At 37.3% G+C, this 26,298-nt stretch overlaps 1 pseudogene; it reads right to left on the reverse strand.

Annotated features, from left to right (window-relative positions):
- Positions 1-15,450: 15,450 nt before the first annotated feature.
- Positions 15,451-15,550, reverse strand: LOC113284809 (annotated as a pseudogene).
- Between the last annotated feature and the right edge of the window lie 10,748 nt (positions 15,551-26,298).

The following is a 26,298-nucleotide window of genomic DNA, read 5'->3' on the forward strand; positions in this document are numbered from 1 at the left end:
TAGAGAATATATATGTGTATGTAAACAGGAGATGAGAACTCTTGTTTTGGAAACCCTATGAACTCACAAGAGGAGGACGCGGACGTTTGCGGGCTGGTTAGCACAAAAAAAAAAACAAAATAGTGTACAACATACTTGAGCATTTCTCAACTATTATCCTTGAACCTCTCAAGCTAGAAACAAGGAAAAAGAGTACCTGAACTCAGGTGGTAGAGTGAGAATTAATTCCACCATGATCATTGAGAAAGGAGTTGTACATATCATCTAACAGCTTGATCTTTGTGTTTTTCGCCTTTCTTTGATTGACTTTCCTCCCAGAAGGGTAAAACACAGCTTGCTCAACATATCTGTCAGAAGGCCTTCTCTGAGTACTAAATCTAGGACCTCTTGCAACTGGTTCAAGAGGATCAGGATGAAGAGGGATCCATTTTCTAGACTTAGATTTACCAGAATTGTTCTTATAAATACAGGAAATACTTTCATTAGCAGGTCAAGAATTTATACCACTAGAATGCACTTGTGTCCTATGATGATTTCTAGAAAAGCGATCATTTTTATAAGTTTTCTGGTTTTCTGCGGGCATGCGATTTACTGCAGTAGTCGACCGACTATTTATTCCATTGACAATAGACACAAGCAAATTATGAAGTTTAGAAATTTGTTTCCTCCTGGTAAAACAATGGATAGCATAGTGATTCTTTTTCCCAAAAAATATACAGGTTCGTGGAGGAGAAGCAATAACTGGCACCTGTTTTAACTTCATAGCCATGTGAGAAGATTGTAAGTTATGTAAACCTTTCTTGACACAATCTTCTTCTGGATGATATCTCTTCATGGACTGTAAGACATGAGAATCAGTTTATACAGAAGAATTTTTCCTTAAGACACAGTTTTCCTTTTCCAAGGATCTGCATTGTTCATGGGCTAGAGTAAGAGATGCTTCTAGTTTCTCTTTTTCCACACGAAGTCTGTTAAGATCTGATGAACGCGTCTCGATCAAACGTTTTTCTATAATTGAGTCTTCCTTAACAATATCCTCAAGAACACCAATCTTTTCACGCTGTAGAGTAGTTTCTTGGAGAAGTTTTCCAATATTCTTAGAGAAGGACTCAATGATGTTATAGAGTTCATGCGCACGATCAATAAACTTTTCAAATTCATCAATAAGCTGATCATGATCCTAGAAATCAATAATCTTAGTAGAATTTTTTGAAATTCTGGTGAGCTCCATTTCAGCTTTTTCCATAATGGTCAATGTCTCCTCGGAGAGAGAGATGTCAACACAGGTAACAACCTTCTTACCTCGGGATTCGGAAGAATCAGCTAAGGAGTAATCCTTTGAGGTATTCCCAAGATATTTGACATAGTTAAAATCTTTGGAAGACATCTTGGTATGCGTGTATGTCAGAGATTTTGTCCTCAGACTCAGATTTCCACAAACACAGACTTGTAAGGTCTTTAAACGTGTTTGCCTGCTCTGATACCAATTGAAAAAGCGGGAGTACAACCACACCCGATATACTCTTAGCAATCTGTATGGACAAACTCCAATATACTTTCTATAGAATCAACTAGACAGTCAGACTCAATCTAGATAAAAGTATATCAAAGAGTTAATATCTCAATCTCTCGATTTGATCTATACTCAAGCAAATAGAAATCACCGAGTCTTTATCAAACACTAGAGAGATAACTTAAACGGTACAAAAGACCAATGTTCAAGTATCAATCAATTTCAATCAACAACCAAAGGTTGGATTTCCAATTGATTGATTCTAACGCACAAACTGTGATATTTCAATTATAAAGATAAACAATATAATGCGGAAATAGAGATAACACAGGCACCAGAATTTTGTTAATGAGGAAACCGCAAATGCAAAAAAACCCCGAGACCTAGTCCAGATTGGAGACACACTGTATTAAGCCGCTACATAGGCTAGCTTACTAAAAACTGACTTCGGTCTGGACTGTAGTTGAACCCCAATCAATCTCACATTGATCCAAGGTACAGTTGTGCTCCTTACGTCTCTGATCCCAGCAGGATACCATGCACTTGATTCCCTTAGCTAATCTCACCCACAACTAAGAGTTGCTACGACCCAAAGTCGAAGACTTTAATAAACAAATCTGTATCATACAGAAAAGTCTACGATAATAGATAAATTCGTCTCCCACAGATATACCTACGAGTTTTATTCCGTCTTTTGATAAATCAAGGTGAACAGGAACCAATTGATAACCCGGACTTATATTCCCGAAGAACATCCTAATATTATCAATCACCTCACAATAATCTTAATCGACGCGGCGAAAGAAGATATCGTGGAATCAAAAACGATGAGACGAAGATGTTTGTGACTACTTTTATATCTTTCCTATCGGAGATATCAATCTCAATACAATCTTTGCGATTGTACTCGTACGATAGAAATAACAAAATCAGATCACACAAATACGAGATAGTAGTATCAGTCTGGCTTCACAATCCTAATGAAGTATTTAAGTCGTTAACCTGGTTTAGAAGAAGAAACCAAAGGTTAAAGGAAAATCTACTCTATCTTACACAACTAGTATCACACGTAAGGTGTTGGGATTAGGTTTCCCAGTTGCTAGAGTTCTCCCTTATATAGTCTTTCAAATCAGGGTTTGCTTGGTAACAAAGCATTCAATATTCACCGTTAGATGGAAACCTGATTAGATTCAAGGTAATATCTTTCAACCGTTAGACCGAAAACCTAGATTGTTACACACAAATGAAATGCACGTTTTTAGGTTTTTGTAACCGTACCCAAACATGTACATTTGTTGGTTCAACAATAGTTAACCAAATGGTTATCCATATGAGCACTTTCATATCAACCATATTTTTCTTCACCATAACTATTACAAATGACTCAAATGAACTAGTTAGAGAGTTGTTCAATTACAAGGAAATCTTACGTAATTACACGAGACACAATTGGATCAAAAACGATTTGATTCACTCGAATCGGTTCATGAACTTTATAGCCATTGTTCGCAATTAGCATTTCTTAGTTTATATAAACATGAGTTCACAAACAATCTCTTTAGATATAACCTAACTCAAGTTCGCGGAAGTATTTTTCAAACTCCAGCAGATTTTCTCGGGTCGAGAACTTCTGCCAGTTCTCACGGCTCTTGTTCCGGTTCTCTTGATCAACAAAGTTCGCAAACTTCGGTTCAAGGAATAATGACTTATACATATACAATAATGCTTATATCCATCATTTGTTATATGATCTAAACTCTTATATCCATCATTGAAACATTCTTGGAGGACGTTATATAGTTGTTATTCACAAATCATTTTTCGTCAAAGCAATTTTCAAAGTGATTGAAACATAACATGACTTTCTTCACTAGGTAAATATGAACTTGGCCAAATCAAAAGCTTACCAACACATATTTCGAGAAATAGACAGGCGATTTAAACTCGGATCGAAATAGCAAATGTGTATAATGAAAGTCTATATAGAAAACGACTTTGTCTCAAGATATGAGATAGAGTAGATAGACTTTTGAGTGATAGATAAGTTCAAGTCTCCACATACCTTTTTTTCGATGAAGTTCCACCAGCACCTTGAGTAGTTCTTCGTCTTGTATGATGATCCGCCATGGAGTTCTTGAGCTCAACTACACTTTCTATCCTAGTCGGCGACTTAGCTATAGTAGACTAGAAATCAAGACTTATATTTTTGATCACTAACATTGAAAAACATGCTTGACATAGCAACGCGTGCGAGTTCGACCGAAAACCATTAAATAACAACATGCTCTAACAGTATCACTACCCCTTAGTCAATACTTCATCTCACATGAAAACCACTCCCCCTTACATAATGATCCGAAAACCATATTTATTTGTAGTGTGAACTACACATTAATTCTCCCCCTTTTTGTCAATAAAATTGGAAAGATACAAAAACTAGTGGGATCCTAATGAAATTTCCATATAGACACTTCATGACCAAAAGAAATCACATATCAACTTTTTAGATGCAATCATATAGCCGAAGATAAATGCATTCATCAAGGAGCTTATAAATATATAAGATAACCCCTATAATATTCCACATCCGTACTCCCCACAAAGATTTGGCAATTAAGCACAAGTTCATTTAAGAACTGTCCCCCATAAAATGTCATTCCCGAAAGAAAAACAAAGGCGACCTTACTTTCAAAAGAAAAGAAGGATTTATTTGGACATTAAAAAATCACATAAGAATATGAATTTGTATCCAAAAACTCAATTAAATTAACCACAAGAGAACCCATGATTAATTTAATCGGGAATGCTCAACATAAGAGAACTTACGAAGCCGCACATTATATACATAAAAATATGATTCGGGGAAGATCAATAGTGCGGAATAAACATATGCATTCTATTTCTCATCACTATTTGCACAATGACATAATAGACATAATCTTTGTAAACAAAAGCTTATCCTATCTTTCATCAATATTTGCGTAAAGACATATAATAGGCTTATCTTTTGTTTTGTCAAAAGTTCATTCAATCCTTTCATATCGACATACGAAAGACTTAACTTTTGACCACGTATGGGACAATCAAAGTTCACGGACGTAAACCCACATATCCGGTAACAAATTTGCAATATATAAAACCATAAAGATTAATACTGCAAAAAAATCATCTTCCAAACAACTTTAGAATTTAAATAAATAAATCTAAAAACCATGAAGATGAAAATCGTTGGACATAGATATGTGTAATCACAATAATGCCTATTCCAAACTCTAGTTATTCTTCTTAAAAACACAAGAAATAAAATTCTCATAAGAAGTTTTCCTATACAAAAGAAAATTAACAAGCTAATAAACAAAGAAAGACTCCTAAACCATCAAAACCGAAAACGAACAGAAATCAAATAGACGTTTCGGAATCCTCATGAGTCTTGAGATCTTTGAGCTTGTGATTGACAACATCCACTGCATCTTCAGAGAAGATATCCTCATTGAGAAGTTCTTTAACATGTGTCTTCATGAGAACAAGGTCAGAATTAACATTTTTCAACTCAGTTCTTAACACATAAAGAATATTCATTGTATCAACAAGTTGTTGTTTTTCATCCTCAAAGTTTTTGAGGAACTCAAGAACCACATCAGCCGAAATCTCTTCAATATCCTCAATATTTGAGTAAGAATCAGGAGATTGAGGAAAAGAGCCTTCAACTTCTACAAAGGTTTCCTTCTTTTCATCGAATTCGAAGTATATAACATTATCAACAAAATCTTCTGCAAGATCCCAAGAGCAAGAAGAAGAAGCCATTGATAATAGGAAACCTAGAGTGAGGTAATTCAACTCAACAGGAATGGTATATAAACGATTTCGGAAAGACTTAGGATTTTCAAGGTCGGTTTCATGAGAGAACACGGATACTCGCACAAGCATACGTATGACTCAGAAGAGGGACCACAAAACCTTAGAACACCAAAATCTATTAGCAAAGATAGATTGCACAACACCTTGTTGCTTGAGTGAACAAATCCACGCATCTTAGCTCTCATAAACTTTCTTATGAAAACTTAGAGCATAAGCAAAAAGAAGAGTAAAAAAAAAAAACTGTATGACCAAACAAAATACTCATTTAAAAGTGTTTGTCACTGATAATCCATCTAAGAACGATAAGAAAATAACTACATAATCAGATACCACTTAGCCAATAAGTATACCTAAACAATTCTCACTCAACCAGGATTTTTGTAAGTAAGATTTCAACCTTGTGGTTAATTGACACAAGTATGAGCCTTTAGCTCATTAAATAAACATTGCTTTCGGTTATCCTTGTTTCTCCGAGGCTTTGGAGGAAACCCGTTATGATGTGAAAAGTTATCATAAAGAATACCCTTATCACAATGTGACTCATAGTATCAATTCTTACCTGAAGTATTTTGATTACAGGAAGTTAACAGCCTGCTGAATATTTCTTTATAACCTTTATCTTCTTTAGGTTATTTCTCAGATCATCATTTTTGCTCCAAAGAAATGATACTTTGTTCACGTCAAATGTTTTGTTATCTCCCTTTTTAACAGAAGAAAATTCTTGATCTCTTCTTAGACGATTTTTGTTAAGACGTATGTTAAGCTTCTGAGCATTTGAGGAACTCATCGAACTGACTTTCCTAGTAGAATACACGGGGTGAGTACTAAAACCAATTGGTTTAGACATACGAATGTCAATTACACCTTTGAGGATTAAGTCTAAGGTGTGTTGAAGTCTAAAAAGGAAACTGTTATTCAACCTGGAGTTTCTCTTTTGCTTAACAGGCCCTTTTGAATCACAAAAGAGACATACTTTATGATCACAAGGGTGATTAGATAGTACAAACTTAATATCATAGTTTGGAGATTTTTTCCTTCCATATGATCTGGAACGTCCTTGATTAAAGGAGGCTATAAGAATATCTTTTCCAATAGGAAGGGATTCTGTTTTTACTTCTGGAACTGGAACTTCTTCAGTTGTAGTACAAGTAGATGGTATAGAGGACTTTTTGGAACATCCTTGAATCGAGAGTTTATTCAAGCGATGTTCAATTTCCAAGGCATCCTTTTTGAGGCTTGCCTCGAGTAAGATACGTGAAGACTGAACTTCAACATTTTCTTTGGAGTCACAGTCTCTTACTATACCGAGAAGAACATTGACATTGTTTTTCAACCGATTAAATCTATCAGCTTGGATTCTAACGAGGTTTATAATCAGTTTACTCTCTTCAACTGCTTCACCTTTGTCAACGGAGTTAGATTCTTTAGAAGGGTAATTGGGATAACACATGTCAGTGTCTGTCTATCTCATCCGAACATTAGGTTCGTCTATATTTGAGGTTGACGAATCTTTCTCTTTAATATACATTGTCGAAACATAACTTTTGTTTCGAGTGGCGCGTTTATCAGAGATAGTACTCTTGTCCATAGAGTCAGATCGCTATAAACACAGACTGATAAGGTCTTTAACGTGTTTGCCTGCTCTGATACCAATTAAAAAATTCGGGGGCTAATAACCACATCCAATATTTCTCTTAGCAATCTGTATGGACTAACATCAATATACTTTTAAGATAATCAACTAGACAGTAAGACTCAATCTTAATAAAAAGTATATCAAAGAGTTATATCTTAATTTCTCGATTCAATACTTACTCAAGCAAATAGAAATCCGCGAGTCTGTTTTTTTTTTTGAAACTTGGCATAGGCCCGTCCTGTCCCCTAGCAGCGTAGCCACCGGCTTAATCCCGATGAGCAAACTCGGCCCCCTTCCCCAAAGTTAGTTAGTAATAATTATACGATATCTCCAATGTTTGAGTGGAGAATCGAACTGCTGACCTCCTACCTGAATATCAGACTCATGGCCAACTGGGCTAACCCCAGCTGGTTGCGAGTCTAATTGAATACAAGAGAAATTAACTTGAACGGTACCAAAGACCAATGTTCAAGGATTGATCAATTTTAATCAACAACCAAAGGTTGGATTTCCCAATTGATCGATACAGCGCACAACCTGTGATATTTCAATTATATAACAAAATATAATGCGAAAAAGAAATAACACAGGCACCAGAATTTTGTTAATGAAGAAACCGCAAATGCAGAAAAACCCCGAGACCTAGTCCAGAGTTAACACACACTGTATTAAGCCGCTACAGACACTAGCCTACTACAAACTAACTTCGGTCTGGACTGTAGTTGAACCCCAATCAATATCACACTGATCCAAGGTACAGTTACGCTCCTTACGTCTCTGATCCCAGCAGGGTACTACGCACTTGATTCCCTTAGCTGATCTCACCCAAAACTAAGAGTTGTTATGAACCAAAGTTGAAGACTTTAATAAACAAATTTGTATCACACAGAGAAGTCTACAAGAATAGATAAACCTGTCTCTCACAGAAATACCTACGAGTTTTGTTCCGTCTTTTGATAAATCAAGGTGAACAGAAACCAATTGATATACCAGACTTATATTCCCGAAGAACAGCCTAGATATATCAATCACCTCACAATAATATTAATCGACTAGCGAACAAGATATTGTGGAATCACAAACGATGAGACGAAGATGTTTGTGACTACTTTTCTATCTTCTCTATCGGAGAAATTAATCTCAAGCCAATCCTTATGATTGTACTGAAATACGATAGAAAAGACAAGATCAGATCACACAACTATATAGAAGATAGTCAGGTCTGGCTTCACAATCCCAATGAAGTCTTTAAGTCGTTAACCTACAGGGTCTCTATAGAAACCTAAGGTTAAAGGAGAATCGACTCTAGCATACAACTAGTATCACACAGGAAGTGTGGGGATTAGGTTTCCCAGTTTTTATAGTTCTCCTTTATATAGTCTTTAAATCAGAGTTTGCAATCTAAGTTACAAAGAATTCAATATTCACCGTTAGATGAAAACCTGATTAGATTCAAGCTAATATCTTTCAACCGTTAGATCGAACTTAGCTTGTTATACACGCATGAAATGTAACTTCATTTAGGTTTGAGTAAGCGTACCACCACGTGTACAAGTCGTTGGTTCAACAGTAGTTAACCATAGGTTAGCCATATGAGCACTTTTATATCAACCTTATTCTTCTATACCACAACTAGTTCACACTACACCAAATTCTGGGATTAGAAACAGAACTGAGCCGTTACTAAAACTGGTTGTAATGGCTCTTGCCTGTTACAAAAAGGGGTGTTATATTTTTTTTGTAACAGCACTGGGGTCGTTACGAATTCTGGGTTGTAACGGCTTCAGTAACACCTTAGAGCCGTTACGAATTGACACGTGGTAACAGCTGAGGGACGCTACGAATATTTTCGTAACAACGTCGTCGTAACATCCTCGACCCGTTACTACGTGGCAAGTTGAAACATCTAAGAGCCATTACGAACTTTTTCGTAACAGAAAAAAAATTACTGCCAATCAACATTGACCTGGTCAAATTTGGTCAATTTTGACCAGGTCAAGGCTGACTGGCAGTTCATTTCCGTCAGAAATAAGCCGAAACTTTAGATTTCCTGCACCTTTCAATCCATTCATCATCCACGTTCAACAATAGTGTCTTCAATCAATTCACATGAGCATTCTTTCAATTCATATCAATGTTCGATTCATATCAAAAAAGAATAAAATAAAAATTTTTTGAAGTACAAAAAAATTCTAAAAGGGAATACATAAAAACTTCCTAAGTTGAGTTCATTCCTATGTCCTAAGGGAATACAAATTTTGTGCAGTACAAAGATCATGAACATATTCTGTAACTAAGAAAAGTTTATACCTGATCGCAGCTACAATTTTGCGCGAACACTTCCACACCCAATTACTTCCTGCAAACAACAATAGCTTACACTAGAAAGTATTCATAGAAGTGTAAACGTGCATGATAGAAGGAAAAAACTCATGTAATACAAGGCACTGAAGAGAATTAAAGACATGATAACAATACAAGCTCCTAAACGTCTGTCAAAACCATGTAACCACATACCTTGGTTTGCAGTAAACAATAAACACGGTCTCTGTTGAAACAGTCTGCCACGCAGTTGAAGATGTCTTCTCGGCTGACCTGCATTTCAAGGCAAGTTAGTGCCATACACAAAAAAGGAATAAAATATTTAAAGTAAAAATAACAAATACTGCATTCATCTCATAAGGAAAAAACATCAAGCCTGTGTTGTTGTTAACAGCAACAACAACAAAAACAAAATCAAGTTAGAACCGAACAGTTTGTACTACAAAGCTAATAGCAACCCAGAGATCTATGAAGCGCTTTACAGAAAAAATTATACCCGACTCCCAAATATCCATTTTCGATAACTAAAATAAATTTTATATGAAACCATGAACCAACCATAAATGATCAGCATCCCTCACAGTGCAAACTAAGATACAAACAGAACCATTACTATTAGTAGTCTCCCGATACAAAATCAGATGTCACACGAATTCATATTACCAAACCAACCAACCCAATAATTTACGTCAACAAACGAAGAAAAAAAGTATTGTGTAACCAAGAGTTCAAGTAGTAGTATATACCAAATGGTTATAAAAAATTTAACATTTCAGTCTCAAAGTCTACTACAATTCGTAGCCTAGGGCAACCAGTTAGGATCATAGAGAATTAACGACATTGGGTCCAATGAATATCTTCCTTTTTACCAGTCATACACCATGTTACATGGAAAATCCGGATGGGGTCTATAATGTACTAAACTAAACTTAAGATATTACTATCAGCAATATAGGAATACAAAAGCACACCCCAATTATAACCTTCAGTAATCTAGTGAAGTTAGCATAAGAGTTTAACGGGAAATGGAAGGAATTTAGCTTCATTGAATAATGGTGCAAGACAACAATAGAACACAGGTTACCTTTGAGAATGCGGGGATCTAACAACCACATCCAACAATTCGTTTGGCAATCTGAGAGGACTTACGCCAATATACTTTTTCGATAATCAAACAGATAGTCATACTCAATCTAGAGTAATAAAGTATATGAAAGTGTTTAATATCTCTAACTCTTAATTCAATCCGCAATCAGAAAATAGAAATCTGCGAGCCCGATTGAATAAGAGGAATAACTTGAACGGTACCAAAGACCAATGTTCAAGTGTCAATCAATGTTTTATCAACAACCAAAGATTGGATATTCTAATTGATTGATCTTAACGCACAACCTGTGATATTTCAATTATATAACAAAATATAATGCGGAAAAGAAATAACACAAACACCAGAATTTTGTTAACGAGGAAACCGCAAATGTAGAAAAACCCCGGGACCTTGTCCAGTTTGAACACCATACTATATTAAGCCGCTACAGACAATAGCCACTACCAATTAACTTCAGACTGGACTGTAGTTGAACCCTAATCAATCTCATACTGATTCAAGGTACAGTTACACTCCTTACGTCTCTGACCCCAGCAGGATACTAAGCACTTAATTCCCTTAGCTAATCTCACCCACAACCAAGTGTTGCTAAGACCCAAAGTCGAAGACTTGATAAACAAATTTGTCTCACAGAGAAAAGTCTATAGGATTGAATAAATCTGTCTCCCACAGAAATACCCAAGAGTTTTTGTTCCTCCTTTTGATAAATCAAGGTGAACAGTAACCAATTGATAAACCAGACTTGTATTCCCGAAGAACATCCTAGTATTATCAATCACCTCACAATAATCTTAATCGACTAGCGAAACAAGACATTGTGGAATCACAAACGATGAGACGAAGATGTTTGTGACTACTTTTCTATCTTTCCTATCGGAGAAATAAATCTCAAGAAAATTTTAAAATTGTACTCGTACGATAGAAACAACAAGATCAGATCACACAACTACAAGAGAAGTAGTATCGGTGTGGTTTCACAATCCCAATGAAGTCTTCAAGTCGTTAACCTACAGGGTCCCGAGAAGAAACCTAAGGTTAAAGGAGAATCAACTCTAGCAATACAACTTGTTAGAGTTTTTATTGAACTCGCATGCGTTGCTATCTCAAGCATGTTTGTCAATGTTAGTGATCAAAACTATAAGTCTTGATTTATAGTCTATTATAGCTAAGTCTCCTACTAGTATAGAAAGTTTAGTTGAGCTCAAGGACTTCATGGCGATTCATCATACAAGTATAAGAACTACTCAAGGAACCGGTGGAACTTCTCGACAAAAAGGTATGTGAAGACTTGAACTTATCTATCACTCAACAATCTATCTACTCTATCTCCTACTCTTTGAGACAAGAAGTCGTATGCTATATATTTAGACTTGGATTATACACATTTGGTAATTTGAGCCAAGTATACCTCGCCTATTTATATCTCGAAATATGTGTTGGTAAGCTTTTCTCTTCGAAAGTCATGATATGTTTTAATCATCTTGAAAATTGCTTTGACGAGAAATGAGGTAACAACTATATAACGTCCTCTAAGAATGTTTCAATGATTGAAATTAGATTTTAGATTACATAACCAATGGTGGACATAAGCATTGTTGTGGAAACACATTTATGTATAAGTCTTATTCCTTGAACTAAAGTTTACGAACTTTGTTGATCAAGAGAACCGGAAGAATGACGTGAGCCAAGTCCGCGAACTGCCAAAGTTCTCAAACTCGAGAATTTATGCTGGAGTTGACAAACTACTTGCGTGAAGCTAAGTCCGCGAACCCGCGAAGTTCTCATACCCGAGAATTTTTGCTGGAGTTTGTAAACTCTTCCCGGTAACTTAAGTCCGGGAACCTAGTCTGCGAACTTGAGAAGGTTATATATCTGAAGATGATTTCTGAACTTAAACTTAAAAAGACTAAGGAATGCAGTTTGAAAACCGTGTATATAAAAGTTCATGAACCGATTCAAGTGAATCAAATCATCTTTGCTTCAATTGTATCTTGTGTAGTACATAAGATTTCCTTGCAATTGAACAACTCTCTAACTAGTTCATTTGAAGTTATTTGAACTAGTTATCGTGAAGAAGAACCTGGTTGATATGAAATGCTCATATGGCTAACCTTTTGGTTAACTATTGTTGAACCAATGATAGACACATTTTTGTGTCCGATTTGTCTCGATTCTATATATTGTTAGGGCTCATTTTTGTACTTATTATGGTGTTTTATTTATTTGTAGGTATTTTTGGCCAATAAACATTTTTGGAAAAAATTGGCTCGAAAAGTTATCGGAAAGCACCTGGAGGACACTTTCTATTCGGACCCCCGTTTTGGATAAGGGGCACCCCCAGGACACCCCTTAAGGCAGCTTCTAAAGGCACCCCTACTCTGGATAGGGGGCGCCCCTTTTTCTTCATCGTTCAAAAAACATTTTGGCGGGAAACTCTGTTATTACCTGCGTGAATTTGGGAGCATCAGTTCGACGTGAAATAACGAGATTCAATGGCTGATTTTGTTGGGATAGACTTCCTAGAGCATAACATGGTTGGTATATGTGATTGGATCGAATGAATTGGGTTAGATCGACCGGGAGAAGGAAATAGAGGTGTTTTGGTCACGGGTTGCTGTTGGAATATTTTTTCGACAATTCAGGGAGATTAAAGGATAGAAAAGCTTCCCCAACATTCGTAGTTATCTAATAAAGAGGTTGGAAGTATTGGGAGAGGTCAAATACGCGTGAAGAGAGTTTGGCAGAAAGGAAACTCCGAAACTTGCTGTGGAGATAAACCAAGATTTTGGGGGAGATTTAATCGAGTTGTGGCCTATAAAAGGAGAGGGGATAAGTCATATAAGGGGGACGAATCCTTTCAGAGAAGTTTAGAACACCACAGAGCTCCAGAGATCAAGTTGCAGGAAAATACCTTATTCTGCTACTACTGCTGAAGAGGAAGAACACGAAGAACATTGACGCACAAGCAACTGTCGCAGAAAACTATCGTTGGGTCACAGCAGAACCTATGTGTCGTTCATCATAGCGGTTGCATTAGGTCTTTAGCTACTATTTCTCCCTGTAACAGTGATTCTCCAACACCAACAAACTGTTGCGAATCGTCTGCATTATCAATTTTCATCTTTTTAATCATCTTTTGAGCCATAAACAAATATTTTGAGATCATGATTAATATGAGGAGCTAAACCCCATTGCTGAGGCGATAGAGGAAGCTATTTTTCCAACAAAAAAGTGGTATATTCTATTTTATCTTTTTATTTGCAATAATTATATGATTATTTGCCTTGAACTATTATTGAATATGATTTTTATTTGAGTGATTGTGATCTATTTTGATGGAGTATGCTTAGTTTTAAGACTTTTGATGCTTCATACTTGGTATTTACAATTACTACTTTTGAAAATCTACTTGTTGCAATATTTTAGAATCAAATTAAACGAGAAAATTGCATAAATATAAGTATTGGTTTAATCACTTTGAACTTGGAAAATAGTGGTATCTTAGCCTCAGTGTTTCTTTTAATATTGATATCATCTTTGTTTGAGTTTGCTATAATTTTTATTGTGTTTTCTATTTTAGTTTTGAATTTAAGTCTAAAAAAATCCTTCACAAGTCTGAGAATCGAACCACTTTTACCACTATCTACAAATCATATCAATTTTTGGCGCCGCCGACGCGGACTTGTAATTTTTCTTTTCTTTTTGGACTTTTGGACTTTGGGACATTATTTTTTCTATTATTACCCTATGGAAGGGTACTTTAAATATAAACTGTTTGCAGAGAAGGAGGACAATTACGATATTGTCTCTGCACCTTGGGTTCGTACACTAGACATCGGAGTCAGTGGCTCGAGTCGACTACAACCGATTCATCCCCCGTCTGGAACGGGAGGTAAGATTCTAAACACTCGCGAATCCCCTGTCAGTGAGTTACTGGACTCCTTCGTATGCATATATGTTGAGGACTGAATACAGACATTTATTTTTCTAGTAAAGGGCAAGGCCTGGCCATACAAGATAAGGGTTCATATTTCATCACCGTTCTCTTCTTGCCCGCTTTAGGAACACATAACCTACGCGAACCTAAGCCTAAAATTTTGACTAGAACGAGACCGATAGAGTAACGAGCTTAATAGGAAAGTTATTCGAAAAATATTGGTTACTCTTTTAAGCATACTTCGAAGTTCTTGACGGTTTCTGTGAGTTGAATGCGTGACTGTGCCTCCTTGTAATACCGGTGAGGCCTTAGGTATCAAAGCTCCACCGAGATTCCCTCGCCTCTATTCAACTTACGTTAACTCGGATTGATTCCAGAGGGGTTTGCTTAAATTGTAACGAATTCCCGTTCGAAGGATTAAAAGCTGGTCTAAAAACAATCTAAGTGGAGCCATCATGTTTTTTGTTTGCTAGAAATCAATAGGTTTGATTTGGTTGAGTCGGCCTTGATCTGTGTCTGCTTACCCTTCCAATTTAGAAAATTCTATTGTATGCATGAACGTAAAAGAGACGCACTAGGTAGATTTGTTAAAGAGAAACCTAGTAGTTCGAAGCGTCTCGATTACCTTAATCTAGAAAGTCTGGCTTTCGAAGAGTCTGTTTTTGAACGTCCTTTGACTGAGGAGAGAATCCATGTTGCTCCGATAGCGCCAGAAATGGCAACTTTGAAAGCTTTGTTGAATCCAACTAGGACTACTCGTCCCTCATGTATCAGGTTAGCTGAGATGGAAGCAACTTATGAACTTAAACCTGGGACCTTACAGCTGCTTCCAATCTTTTTAGGTAAAGAAAATGAAAGCCCCTATTTCCATGTTAGGGACTTTGAGGAAATTTGTAGTACCCTCAGGATTAGAAACTAGATGATGGCTTTGAAACTTAGGTTATTCCCCTTTTCCCTGAAAGATAAAGCTAAATCGTGGCTATATAGTTTGGCTTCCGGGTCAATCGAAACGTATGAACAACTTACATCTGCCTTTTTGAACAAGTTTTTCCCTAGGCACAAAACATCGTCTATTAGGACGCAAATCTGCACGTTTTCTCAACAGGAGGGAGAAACTTTGTATAGGTATTTGGAAAGGTTCAATGATTTATTAGCCCAATGTCCTCATCATGGTTTAGAGAAGGTTAGGTTAGTTCAGATCCTTTATGAGGGTTTAGATTATCCCACCACAACCACAGTAGAATCTATGTGTACTGGTGGATTTGAGAACCAAACAGTTGATGACGCGATGACATATTTGCATGAAGTCGCCGAAAAACCCAACAATGGGAAAGTAGTAGGGGACCCCAAAAAATTCTTCTTAGCAGAGGAAACGTTAATAGGGTAGAAGGAGGCTATGAATCAGATGCCAAAATTGCTGCTATAGCGAAAAGGTTAGAAGCTTTAGAAGTGGGTAACACTAGTGGTAGATTGGAGCCTTTTGGGAAGGCCAGAATAATGAAGAGCAAGCCAATGCTCTATATAATAACACTAGGTTTGATAATCGTCAGAAGTTTGACCCATATTCAGAAACCTATAATCCTGGTTGGAGGAACCATCCGAACTTTTCATGGTCTAAGGGCCAGAGTCAGGGTCAGTCTAATAATTCTAATGCCCCCAGGTTTTGGCTACACTAGGAATACATCAGGCCCAGAAAATAAAACGACTAGCTTAGAGGAATCTATTAAGATGTTAGCAAAAACTCAGGAAATGTTAGCACAGAGCCATGTTAGTTTTCAACAGGAAACCAAGCAGAATTTTCAAACTAATGCTCAGAGCCTTGCTAAGTTAGAACTTCAAGTCGGCCAAATAGCTAAGACCTTAAGTGAGAGAGATAATGGTAGGTTCCCTAGTCAGACTAATCCCAATCCTAGAGGAGTTCATGAAGTAGGTACAAAACCATCGAATCAATTGAATGCTATTAGAACCCTTAGGAGTGGTAGAATAGTAGACAATCAGGTAACCATGCCCGATAGTGAACATACTGTAGTTCACCCCTCAGGACCACTAGCTAAGGAAACTGATAAAATTTCTGATGATGCCAACTCAGTTCCTGAGAGGTCTGATTCTGTGCCTAGAGCCCCATTTCCTCAGCTATTAGTACCAACAAAGAAGGAATCGAACTTTAATGACATATTGGAGGTTTTTAAGCAAGTTACCATAAACCTTCCTTTATTAGATGCAATTAGGCAAATTCCTGCTTATGCCAAGTTCCTTAAGGATATGTGTACGCGAAAGCGAAAACTTAGCGTCCATAAGAAAGCCTTTTTAGCTAGTCACGTAAGTTCAATTATTCAAAACAACAACTCCAAAGTACAAAGACCCAGGTTCCCTACCATTGCTTGTACAATAGGTAAACGCGGGTAGAAAAATTTACTTGACTTAGGAGCCAGTGTGAACCTACTTCCGTACCATGTGTACTTACAGCTAGGACTTGGTGAAATGAAACCTACTCAGATAACACTGCAGTTAGCTGATAGGTCTGTTAAAATTCCTCGAGGTGTTATTGAGGATGTCCTTATTGAGGTCGACAAGTTTATCTATCCAGTGGATTTCGTGGTCCTAGATACCCAACCTGTCCCTGACCCAGAGAACCAGATACCTGTGATTTTAGGTCGCCCATTTTTAGCTACGTCTAATGCGATCATTAACTGTCGAAATGGTGTGTGTGATGATTATCTTTTGGTAATATGACTATGAGATGAACATTTTTAATGTCAGTAAGCTACCTCATGAGCTAGATGACACATGTGTTGAAGAGGTGAACATGATAGAAGCCTTAGTTCAGGAGTCATTACCAAACATTTTGTTGAAGACCCATTAGAAAGTTGTCTATCCCATTTTGGTTTAGATTTTGACTGAATAGCACTATTGAACAGGTGAATGCTCTATTAGATTCTACCCCTGTGTTAGACACTGATAGATGGAAAGCTAGGTTCGAACCGTTACCAGTTTCTGAGACTACCCTAATTCCTTCTTTAGAAGAGCCCCCAAAGTTGGACCTTAAACCACTACCCGATACTCTAAAGTATGTGTTTTTAGGCCCATCTGAGACTTTACCTGTGATTGTAGCTTCCGATTTGGATAGTGATCAGGAAAGTAGGCTAGTAAATGTACTTCAAGACAATAAGGAAGCTTTAGGGTGGACTATAGCAGACATTAAGGGTATAAGTCCTACTGTGTGTATGCATCAGATTCATTTAGAGGAAGACTCCAAACCTTCTAGGGAGATGCAACGTCGACTGAACCCTAACATGAAAGAGGTAGTTCGGAAAAGAGGTGCTTAAGTTGTTAGATGCGGGTATTATTTACCCAATTTCAGACAGTAAGTGGGTCAGCCCTGTTCAGGTTGTCCCCAAGAAATCAGGTATCACTGTAGTCCAGAATGATAATAATGAATTAATCCCAACCCGAGTGACCACGGGATGGCGTGTGTGTATTGACTATAGGAAATTGAACAAGGTCACAAGGAAGGATCACTTTCCCCTTCCTTATTGACCAAATGCTAGAGCGATTAGCTGGACATAGTCACTATTGCTTCTTAGATGGTTACTCCGGTTATAATCATATCGTTATTGCCCCAGAAGACCAGGAGAAAACCACTTTTACATGTCCCTTTGGTACCTTTGTGTATAGACGCATGCCTTTCGGGCTTGTAATGCCCGTGCGACTTTTCAGCGTTGCATGATGAGCATATTTTCTGATATGGTAGAACGGTTTTTAGAGGTCTTTATGGATGATTTTTCAGTATTTGTTTCATCTTTTGATGAGTGTTGCATCATTTGACATTAGTGTTGACTAGGTGTAAGGAAAAGAATTGAGTGCTTAATTGGGAAAAATGCCATTTCATGGTTGAATCAAGAATTGTCTTAGGGCACATCGTTTCTTCAAAGGGTATAGAGGTAGACAAAGCCAAAATTAAGACTCTACAGGTCCCAAAAACCGTAAAAGATATTAGGTCATTCTTAGGGCATGCAGGTTTTTACCGTCGATTCATTAAGGATTTTAGCTTGATTTCTAGACCTCTTTGCAATTTGCTTGCAAAAGATGTTAAGTTTGTCTTTGATGATGCTTGCTTAAAGGCTTTTGATAAGCTTAAAACTTTACTCACTACTACCCCGATAGTCCAGGCACCTAACTGGAACCTACCCTTTGAAATTATGTGTGATGCTTCAGATTATGCTATAGGCGTTGTGCTAGGTCAGCGAGAAAACAAATTACTCCATGTGATTTACTATGCTAGCAAAACTCTGAATGATGCCCAAATGAACTATACAACTACCGAGAAGGATTTGCTAGCCATCGTGTTTTCCTTGGATAAGTTTAGATCCTATTTATTAGGTTATAAGATCGTAATCTATACTGATCATGCTGCTTGGAAATACCTTTTGTCTAAGAAGGATACCAAACCTAGATTAATTAGATGGATCCATTTGTTACAAGAATTTTATCCAGACATTAGAGACAAAAGGGGTGCAGAGAATGTAGTAGATGACCACTTGTCTAGGCTAGTTGTTAGTTCCCCTAATAATTCCCTTCCTATAAGGGACAGTTTTCCTGATGAACAATTGTTCTCTGTTTCCCAATCACCATGGTATGCAAATATAGTGAATTATCTTGTTACTGGTCGAATGCCTCAACATTGGGGTAAGCAAGATCATTCTAGGGTTTTAGCCGAGGTTTAAGTATTGTCCGGACCAGATAATTAGGAGATGTGTATATGAGAGTAACCAGTCTAGTATTATCTCCTTTTGTCATGAACATGCATGTGGGGGTCATTTTAGTACTAAGAAGACTGCTGCTAAGATTTTGCAGTGTGGATTTTACTGGCCTTCGTTGTTTAAAGATTCCCATAGTTATTGTGTTTCTTGTGAGCGTTGCCAGAAGTTAGGAACCATTTCCCGTAGAATATGATGCCTTTGAACCCTATTTTAGTGATTGAGGTCTTTGATGTGTGGGGCATTGATTTTATGGGTCCATTTCCTATTTCGTTTGGTCATCTTTACATACTTGTCGCTGTAGACTATGTGTCTAAGTGGGTTGAGGCGATTCCGTGTAAAACGAATGACCACAGGGTCGTAGTCCAGTTTTTGAAAGAGAATATACTTACACGTTTTGGTACGCTGCGAGCTATAATTAGTGATGGAGGTTCACACTTTTGTAATAGACCGTTTGCTCTTTTAATGAAACAATACGGTATTACCCATAAAGTAACAACCCCATATCACCCTCAGACTAGTGGTCAGGTAGAGGTTTCCAATAGGGAAATTAAACGTATTCTAGAGAAAATAGTTAATCCAAATAGGAAAGACTGGTCGTCGAGGCTTACTGATGCCTTATGGGCTTACCGTACTGCGTTTAAGACACCCATTGGAACGTCACATTATCATTTAGTGTTTGGAAAGGCATGTCACCTTCCTGTTGAGTTAGAGCATCGAGCCTGTTGGGCTATTTAGAACTTAAACTATTCACTTGACAAGGCAGGAGCTCAAAGAAAGCTCCAGCTCAATGAGTTGGACGAGATTCGTAGAGATGCATACGATAATGCTAAGGAGTATAAGAACAAAATGAAACTTGTGCATGATAGGAATATTTTAAGAAAGTTATTTTCTCCAGGTCAAAAAGTTCTTCTGTATAACACTCGTTTGCATCTATTCCCCAGGAAGTTGCGCTCACGGTGGACCGGTCCTTTTGTGGTCCGTACTGTTTTTCCTCATGGCACTGTTGAGATTGAGACACCAGATGGTAGTAGTTCGTCGAAGGTTAACGGTCAGCGATTGAAGCCCTTTTTAGAGCCTTTTCCTACAGTTGATGTTGAGGAGGTCCCTCTGGAGGACCCTGTTTACCTTGATTGACCATCGAGGCGATTTTGTATGTTGTATGATATTTTTGTAGGTTTTTGGTTATACTTCACCCAGGTACTATCTTTCCGACTTCTCTCTTTACTATTTCCTCTAAGTGGATGGAAGCATTTTGGTTGTAGGAGTTGAGGAACCAATCTGATTAGATGGAAACATCTAAAGAGTATATTCAAAAAAGCACAGAGCTCAGGTGTTAGAAATAACATGATAGTTTCACCATATCTCGTTGTGTCCTTTTCACTTTTGTTTTTATTTTTTTTTGTTTTTAAACTATGTTTCTCTAAGTGATTAGGTGGGGCTCACGATTCAAGTATTTACCAATGCTAGGGTGAATTAGAGTGATTGAGATACACACACAAAAAAAACAGAGAAAAAAAAAGAGAAACTGAGACCAGACCATCAGACCAACTGGAATAAATTCAATAAAGTCGACCACTGGAACCCTTGTATATTCCAGTTGTGTTGACCTGAGTTAGGATTATCAATCACTGGTTCCTTTGTATATGCCAGTGTGTTGATATTAGTCAAACTAGTATCTCAGTCCATTAGGATAGGTTCATTTTGGTGGAGGCCTTCAGACAGATATGAGAAACACCGTTCACCTAGTAAACATCAAAACCATCTATGTTTTTCTCTATATCCATCTTCTTGATCTATCCATGTGATTAGATTCGACTCCGGATATTTATGTCCATAGTGCAACTATCTGAGTAGAGCTCTGCCACTTCATATGAATTTTAGTATACTTGAGTGCGAACTCGTGTACAATAATTGGAATTTTGCATCAGGGTACTTCCTCCTGTAGTCAATAAGTATGCCAACCAAGGAGATTCTTTAGTACCTTCCAAGGTTCTGTGTAGATAGCTAGGATCTGGAGTAAAGGTTTTGTGGGTATACCTCTGGTAAGCCCTCTCGAGACTATAACTTGGCCATTAGGGACACCTAGGGGTTTAAAGGCTTATTTCATACGCTAAATGCAATCGACGATGCCTGCGACATTGAGTTAGGATTTTATTTCTATTTTATTTTTGCTCGAGAACTAGCAAATAATAGGTTTGGAGGTATTTGATAGACACATTTTTGTGTCCAATTTGTCTCGATTCTATGTATTGTTAGGGCTCATTTTTGTATTTATGATGGTGTTTCATTTATTTGTAGGTATTTTTGGCCAATAAACATTTTTGGAAAAAATTGGCTCGAAAAGTTATCGGAAAGCACCCGGAGGACACTTTCTATTCGGACCCCCGTTTTGGATAAGGGGCACCCCCAGGACACCCCTTAAGGCAGCTTCTAAAGGCACCCCTACTCTGGATAGGGGGCGCCCCTTTTTCTTCATCGTTCAAAAAACATTTTGGCGGGAAACTCTGTTATTACCTGCGTGAATTTGGGAGCATCAGTTCGACGTGAAATAACGAGATTCAATGGCTGATTTTGTTGGGATAGACTTCCTAGAGCATAACATGGTTGGTATATGTGATTGGATCGAATGAATTGGGTTAGATCGACCGGGAGAAGGAAACCGAGGTGTTGTGGTCACGGGTTGCTGTTGGAATATTTTTTCGACAATTCAGGGAGATTAAAGGCTAGAAAAGCTTCCCCAACATTCGTAGTTATCTAATAAAGAGTTTGGAAGTATTGGTAGAGGTCAAATACGCGTGAAGAGAGTTTGGCAGAAAGAAAACTCTGAAACTTGCTGTGAAGATAAACCAAGATTTTGGGGGAGATTTAATCGAGTTGTGGCCTATAAAAGGAGAGGGGATAAGTCATATAAGGGGGACGAATCCTTTCAGAGAATTTTAGAACACCACAGATCTCCAGAGATCAAGTTGCAGGAAAATACCTTATTTTGCTGCTGAAGAGGAAGAACACGAAGAACATTGACGCACAAGCAACTGTCGCAGAAAACTATCGTTGTTTCACAGCAGAACTTATGTGTCGTTCATCACAGCGGTTGCATTAGGTCTTTAGCTACTATTTCTCCCTGTAACAGTGATTCTGCAACACCAACAAACTGTTGCAAATCGTCTGTATTATCACTTTTCATCTTTTTAATCATCTTTTGAGCCATAAAAAATATTTTGAGATCATGATTAATATGAGGAGCTAAACCCCATTACTGAGGCGATAGAGGAATCTATTTTTCCAACAAAAAGTGGTATATTCTATTTTATCTTTTTATTTGCAATAATTATATGATTATTTGCCTTGAACTATTATTGAATATGATTTTTATTTGAGTGATTGTGATCTATTTTGATGGAGTATGCTTAGTTTTAAGACTTTTGATGCTTCATACTTGGTATTTACAATTACTACTTTTGAAAATCTACTTGTTGCAATATTTTAGAATCAAATTAAACGAGAAAATTGCATAATATAAGTATTGGTTTAATCACTTAGAACTTGGAAAATAGTGGAATCTTAGCCTCAGTGTTTCTTTTAATAATTATATCATCTTTGTTTGAGTTTACTATAATTTTTATTGTGTTTTCTATTTTAGTTTTGAATTTTAAGTTTAAAAAAATCCTTCACAAGTATGAGAATCGAACCACTTTTACCACTATCTACAAATCACATCAACCAACAAGTGCGTACGTTTGGGTATGGTTAACAAACCTAGAAGCGTGCATTGTCAAGTGTGTGTAACTAATAGACACATTTTTGTGTCTAATTTGTCCTCAATGTTCTGTATTGTTGGTATTCGATTTCGTACTTATTATGGTGTTTTATGTGTTTGTAGGTATTTTTGGGAAATAAACATTTTTGAAAAATTCGGCTCGAAAAGTTGCTCGGGGCACCCCCGGAAAAGTACTAAATGCACCCTCATTTTGGATAAGGGGCACCCCAGGACATCCCCAAAGGCAGCTTCTATCGGCACCCCTACTCGGGATAGGGGGCAACCCTTTCTACCCCACGGTTTAAACATTTTTGGCGGGAAAGTGCGGGTTTGAATATTGTTCACCTGCGGAGTTTGATGTTCTCAATTTGGAGGAGCTGTGGCGAGATTCAATGACTCCAATCGACTTATTCTAGCCTGTTACACTCACATAGGACTGGTAATTCCTTCAGATTCGAAAAACGTGGGACGAATACGTGGATTTTCTACACATCAGGGAGTACGTATGCGGATGAGATAATTACGGGATTACATCGTGATTTTACGCGTTTGGATAGACCTTGGCCGCTGCAGAAGCGTGTGCGAGTTAAATATGGAAGAATCAGCACTCATTGACAATGTGAGAAGAGAATAATGGGAAGAAAATATTCCCGAGAAGATATTCATTACTGTCGATTGATGGGAGAATTATTGGCAGTCATTACGTGAGATTTCGATGATGTTTGGGAAGGATTTGGAACATCACAGAGGCGAAACATGATCACCAGAGAAACATCCTTCTACTGCTGCCATTGAAGAAACGAAGAACATAGACCCACAGAAGCAGTCGTTTTTGCTACAGTATTTGCGACTGCTCTGTGACAGTCTTAGAGCTACAGTAACAGTGACACATCCTATGTATCGTTCTTTGGTTTGCAACAATTATAAGCGTTACAAACCCGTTTTTGAGTTATTTCTCCCTTTTCATCATTTGTAAACACCATTTGAGCAATGAAATCAACTTTTGAGCGTGTTTCCAACATGATAATGAGCTAAATCTCCCACAACCAAGGCAATGAGGAAGCTATTTACGCATGAATAATTGGTGAATATTTTATTTTCTCTAATTTATATTTATAATTCACTCAATCACTGCTTTTGCAGAGTTTTAGATTGTTTGCATAATTTTCTTAATTAGTTGTGATTCAATCTTATAGGTTATACTTTGTTTAGTCAATTGATAATCTATGCTTAGGGCATACAATTGATATTTTAGAATTTTCCTGATTATCTGTGAATTAAGAAATAAGGGATTTAAATGAAAATTAGAGTTTTGGATTATTTGCCATAATTTATTCATGTGTGATAGTGGAGTCAATGTCTTGGTTATTCCTAATAATCTTGAATTAAGTTTTGTTTGTTTATAAATTTCATTAAATCTAAAATATTTTGCTTTCACAAGTCTCGACGAACTTTTTACTACAACTCAATTGAAAATCATAAACATTTTTGGCGCCGCCGACGCGGACTGTCTTTAGGCTAGAGTTTTTAGATTTTTTTTTAGGTTTTTATTTGTTTTTCATTTTTATTTTATTTGTTCTTCCTTACGTTTTTGGGTTTTTGTCTTTTCCTTACAGATTTTGGAGTTTGGAGCGAAAGAAAAATTTGCCAAAGTTTTTGATGAATACTTAAAGATTTGGAGTAAAAGCAAAGCGAAGGGAGCGAAAGAAAAGTAGAATAAAAAATTATTAAAAAAAGAGAGAGAGACAAAAAAAAAATTTAGAATTTTAGATTATCTTTTTCTTTTGCACTTTATTTTTGGACTTTGGACTATGGACTTTGGGACTTTATTTTTTTTTAAACCCTACGGAAGGGTAGTTCAAATATCAATTGTTTGCAGAGAAGGACGGCGATTACGATATCGCCTCGCCCCCTCGGGTTCGTACATGACATAGGAGTCGTGGCCCGAGTCGACTTCAGCGGTTCATCCCCCGTCTGGTACAGGAGGTAAGTTTGTTGAAACACTCGCGAATCCCCTGTCAGCGAGTTACTGTATTCCTTCATTTGCATATATGCTAAGGATTTGAAAACGGCTGCTTTAATTTCCTAGTAAAAGGCAAGGACTAGCCATACAAGATAAGGATTCGGATTTCATCACCATTCCCTTCTTTCCCGCCTTAGGAAAACGAAACCAAATGCGAACCTAAGCCTAAAATTTGACTAGAACGAGACCTATAGGGTAACGAGCTTAATAGGGAAGTCATTCGAAAAATATTGGTTACTCTTTTAAGCATGCTTCAAAATTCATGATGGTTTTTGTGAGTTGAATACGCCGCCTTGTAACGCCGGTGAGGCCTTGGGTATCAAAGCTCCACCGAGCTTCCCTCATCTAGATTCAACTTACTTTAACTCGGATTGATTCCAGATGGGTTTGCTTAAATTGTAACGAATTCACTTTCGAATGATTAGAAGCTGGTCTAGAAACAATCTGAGTGGAGCCGTCATGCTTTTTGTTTGCTAGAAATCAGTAGGTTTGCTGTGGTGGAGTCAGCCTTGTTTGTGTTTGCATATAACTTCCCTTCCTTTAGGATTTCTTTATTTTTCTTTTGTTTTTCTAGTATATGCCCAAGGTTATTAAAGAGTGGGCTTGGAAAAGAAACACTCTAGGTCGATTGATTAGTGAAATACCTGGTAGTTCTTCTTGTGGAAGCAGGGAGGTCGAAGACTCTTCTTTTGAGATCCCTGTTTATGGAAACTTCAGTTTTGAGAATCTGTCTCTTCGTGAGGAAAATACCCCTAGTACTTCATCTGTGCCAGCGAAGGCAACTTTGAAAGATTACATGTTCCCAACTAGGTCCACCCGAGGTTCTTGCATTAAATTGCCAGCCACTACGGCTAATTTCGAGATAAAACCTAGTATTCTTCAGATGATCCATATATTCTTAGGGAAAGATGATGAAAACTCTTATTTTCATATTAGGGACTTTGAGGAAATTTGTGGGACAATTAGAATAAAAGACCTTACTGATGAAGTCTTGAAACTTAAGATGTTTCCCTTTTCCTTGAGAGATAAAGCCAAGACCTAGATGAACTACCTACCATCTGAATCCATTAAAACATGGCAGGAACTTATTGCTACTTTCTATATGAAATTCTATCCTAAGCATAAAACTACGTCTGTTAGGCAGAAAATTAGTGTTAGTGTGAAACAAGAGGGAGAGTCTCTTTATAGGTTTTTAGAGAGATTCAATGATCTCCTATCCGAGTGTCCTCACCATGGATTTGATAATATGAAACTCGTATAGACTATTTATGATGGTTTAGACTATTCAACCAAAGACATGGTTGAGTCTATGTGCGCCGGTGAGTTCACTAGTAAAAGTGCTGATGATGCTTTTACCTTCTTAGGAGCTGTCGCTGAAAAATCC

Source organism: Papaver somniferum, chromosome 5, assembly GCF_003573695.1.
Source record: "Papaver somniferum cultivar HN1 chromosome 5, ASM357369v1, whole genome shotgun sequence".
NCBI lineage: Eukaryota > Viridiplantae > Streptophyta > Magnoliopsida > Ranunculales > Papaveraceae > Papaver > Papaver somniferum.